Source organism: Gossypium arboreum, chromosome 10, assembly GCF_025698485.1.
Source record: "Gossypium arboreum isolate Shixiya-1 chromosome 10, ASM2569848v2, whole genome shotgun sequence".
Classification (NCBI taxonomy): domain Eukaryota; kingdom Viridiplantae; phylum Streptophyta; class Magnoliopsida; order Malvales; family Malvaceae; genus Gossypium; species Gossypium arboreum.
The window spans coordinates 84,671,030-84,675,499 of NC_069079.1; the positions used below are offsets into that span (position 1 = coordinate 84,671,030).

A 4,470-nucleotide genomic window follows, 5' to 3' on the forward strand; every position below is an offset into this window, starting at 1 on the left:
ACAATCTTTCCAACATTTGGTCAATGAATAGAAGAGGAAAGTGGTCTTTTCTCGTGGCATCATTTAGCTTCCTATAATCAATGCACACTCTCCAACCTGTGACTGTCCTTGTTGGGATTAATTCATTCTTCTCATTGGTTACAACAGTCATGCCTCCTTTCTTAGGAACAACATGCACTGGACTCACCCAAGAACTGTCAGAAATAGGATAAATAACTCCAGCATCTAATATTTTAAATACCTCAGCTTTAACAACTTCCTTCATGTTGGGGTTCAGTCATCTTTGGGCTTGCACGCATGGTTTATATTCATCTTCCATTAAAATTTTGTAGGTGCAAAAAGAAGGGCTGATCCCTTTAATGTCAAAAATTTTCCAAGCCATGGCCCTTTTATGCTCTCTTAATACTTGGAGTAATTCCTCTTTCTCTTTGGGTTCCAAGTTGGATGCAATAATAACCAGTAATGTGGAATTATTTCCAAGGAATGCATATTCCAAATGAGTCAGAAATTGTTTAAGTTTCAGTTTGGGAGGTTTGTCAATAGAGGGTTTTTGATTAAGTTCATCTTTTACCTTAATTCCCTCATATTCTACTAGTTTTGGAGAGGTTTCATTGGAGTTTAGTTCGGTTCCTATTTCAGAATCATCATCCATCCCCTCTCCTTGGGCGAGACACAGTTCCACCGTGTCTTTGTGTACGATTTCCTAAAAAGAATCTTGAGTAGCATGATCAATAGAGTCGATAAATTAACATGAGTCATCCTGTTCTCTAGAAAATCTCATGGCATCATAAATTTTAAAAATAATCTCTTCGTCACCTACTCTAAGTACCAATTTACCATCACCCACATCAATTACAGCCCTAGCAGTAGCTAAAAATGGCCGACCTATGATTAAAGGGACTTCAACATCTTCATCCATGTCAAGCACAACGAAATCAACAGGGAATATAAATTTATCTACTTTTACAAGTACGTCCTTTATAATTCCCCTAGGATATTTAATAGATCTATCAGCTAATTGAACACTCATCCTAGTGGGTTTAGGTTCCCCTAGACCAAGTTGTTTAAACATTTTATATGGCATCAAATTAATACTGGCGCCTAAATCAGCTAGTGCTTTATCAACATTCAAACTACCAATTAAGCAAGGAATAGTAAAACTTCTTGGATCTTTCAGTTTGGTTGGCAGTTTATTTTGGAGTATGGTTGAGCATTCATCATTAAGTTCCACTGTAGATAAGTCTTCAAACTTCCTTTTGTTTGTTAGAAGCTTCTTTAAAAATTTTGCATATGTAGACATCTGCGATATAGCTTCAACAAAAGGTAAGTTAATATGCAGTTGTTTAAAAAGTTCAAGAAATTTACCGAATTGTGCATCCATACGGTCTTTCTTTAACTTTGCTGGGTATGGGATTGGTGGTTTATATTATTTGGGCATTAGATTGTCATTGTTTTCGGGTTCGACCTCCTTTCTGTCAGCTTCTTGTGGTGGCTTCTTTTAAGATTCAGCTAACACTTTCCCTCTCCTTAATGTAACTGCTTTCACGTGCTCTTTTGGGTTAGGTTCAGTGTTACTCGACAGGCTACCTTGTGGTCATTCAGATATCAATTTAGTGAGTTGACCTATCTGAGTTTTGAGCCCTTGGATCGATGCTTGTTGATTTTTAAGTGATGTCTCGGTATTCTAAAAACAAGTTTCTGACACTGAGATGAATTTTGTTAGCATCTCCTCAAGGTTCGGCTTTTTCTCTTGTTGGTAAGTGGTTGTTGGAAGCCTGGAGGTGGTGGTGGTCGCTGATTCCCTTGGCCTCCCCATGAGAAATTTGGGTGGCTCCTCCAACCTGCATTGTAAGTACTACTATAAGGATTATTTTGAGATCAAGGATTATTACCCATGTAATTTAACTGCTCGTTCTCCGTGTTGTGGCCATAAGGTGGGTAATCTGGATTGCTCGATCCACCTCCACTTGCTTCGCACTGCATTACTGGGTAAACCTGTGAAGAACTAAGAAAATCGTCAATTTTCTTATTCAAGAGTTTTACCTGATTAGAGAGCATGGTGACTGAATCAACGTTATAAACGCCAGCTGCTTTTGTTGGCTTTTTCCTCATGACTTGCCATTGATAATTATTCAGTGACATCTCTTCTATAAATTCATAAGCATCTTCAGGTGTCTTATTATTGATGGTTCCACCAGTGGCTGCATCAACCATTTATCGAGTTGAAGGATTCAGGCCATTATGAAACGTTTGAATCTGTAGCCAGAGTGGTAACCCATGGTGAGGGCATCTTCTCAAGAGGTCCTTGTATCTCTCCCATGCATCGTAGAGTGTTTCTAAATCCATCTACACAAAAGAAGAGATATCATTACGTAATTTAGCCGTTTTAGCCGGCGGAAAATATTTTAATAAAAACTTTTCGGTCATTTGTTCCCAAGTAGTGATTGACCCTTATAGTAACGAATTCAACCACTGTTTAGCTTTGTTTCTCAATGAAAAATGGAATAACCAAAGGCGAATGGCGTCATCAGAAATGCCATTAATTTTAAATGTATCACATAGTTTCAAAAAGTTTCCCAAGTGAGCATTAGGATCTTCGTCTGCAAACCATCAAACTGAACAAATTGCTGTACATTTAAATTGTGTTAGGTTTCAGTTTAAAAGTATTTACAGCTATAACAGGTCTAACTATGCTCGATTTAGTTCCTGTTAAAAAAGGTTTAGCATAATCATACATAGTGGGCGGAGCAAGATTCTGATTAATAGTAATCACAGGAGGTAGCAGATTTTCTTGGTTTTCAGCGATCTCCTCGATTGTGGTAGAAGTATCGTCCTCTTTCCCTTCCTCTGTGTATCGTAAGCTTCACCTTATTTCTCTTCGGTTTTTGCGAACTGTGCAATTGATCTCACTATCAAACAGTAATGGTCCCGACGAGTTTTTTTCTAGTCATACACTATAAAAACCTGCCAGGAACGAAGAAAAGAAAACTTAGAAAAGAAAACTTAGAAAAGAAAATAAAAATTTAAATTGCAAATAAAGTAGAATGGCTAAAGTAATAAAAATTGAGTGTTCCTAATATCCTAGTTCCCCGAAAACAGCGCCAAAAACTTGATACGTGATTTTCGCGACAGGTTTTAAATATTTATAATTAATCGTTCTTGAAACTAACTATTATCACGATGAAGGCAAGTGTACCTATCGAATAGTGGTATAGCTTTAGCAAGACCAGATTGTCGAACCCAAAGGAACCAAGAGTACTAGTAATTACCTTCTTTTTATTATCTAGCCTAAAAATTAAGGGATTTGGTTATCTAAACTAATTACTAAACTAAGCCTGCACAGAGAGAAAATTTTGGAAAATACTTTTTAGAAAATTAAATTAATTAAGACAATACCTAAGGAAAAATCCACCTAGACTTCACTTGTTATGTGACAGCCTTAAAACGACCCTAGTCGGAATGTGGTTTCGGGACCACAAAACCGAGGCATAAAAATAATTTAATATTTATTTTATTGCCTATAATATGTGTTAACTCATGTGTGACATTTTTGATGCTTTAATTTAGAGTTATAAATGTGAATTTCACTAGAAAGGACCTAGTAGAAAACTTTGAAAGTATGATGGGGGAATGTGTGATGACTAATTAAAGCATGCATGCAAAACAATGGCCTTGCATGTCAAATACCCCTCTTTTTACAAGTGATGGCCGGCCATGACAATGGAGTATGGGCTAAACATGTCATGAAACATGTTTTGTTGGTGCATTAGGGAGAAACAATAAACAAATAAGTATGGGTAATAAAGAAAGAAAAAAAAATGTGTGTGTGTGAACCCCCCATTGCCGTGCATGGAAGAAAAGAAAAGAAAAAATTTTGCTCATCCATTTTTCTCTCTTGACCGAAAATACTAGAGGAAGGAAGGAATTTTGCTTCATGTTTGGTTTGGAAGAGGATTAGGAAGAGATTTGGCTATACTTGCATCAAGATTAAGGTATGTTTGAGGTTGTGCCATGAGATTCATGCATGTTTTTAGTTGCTAGCTTGATGTTCTTGTTAGCCCATGGTTCAAATCCTTGCTATGTCATGGGAATGACATTCGCCAAGGTGGATGTGGTGTTAATGCCATTGCATGCTAAATATCAAGCTTGATAATGATACATGTGATGGGGGTTGAGGACTCTTAGATTTTCTTTTAGCATCTTTGAATGAGATACTAAGTTCTTTGTTTAACCATGACCAAATTGAAACGGTATGGTGTTGTGGTGTATTCGGCCATGGTATATCCATAAGTATGATTCATGCATGTTGCATGATAAGTAAGATTTAAGCTTTGGATATGTGTATATATTTGGATATAAGCCACTTGAGAATCGGCCCTTGCACCTACATGAATATATGTTTGCACATGATGTATTGGTATGACATATATACTATTTCAAGTGTATATTTGCTTGTGATGATGTTTCGTT

General features: G+C 36.8%; 1 non-coding gene across 1 annotated transcript; it reads left to right on the forward strand.

Moving 5' to 3' along the window:
- Positions 1 to 2,272: 2,272 nt before the first annotated feature.
- LOC128283198 (small nucleolar RNA R71) lies at positions 2,273 to 2,379 on the forward strand. Its single transcript, XR_008273540.1, has one exon. It is a non-coding gene; the product is annotated as a small nucleolar RNA R71 (small nucleolar RNA).
- The last annotated feature ends 2,091 nt before the right edge of the window (positions 2,380 to 4,470 follow it).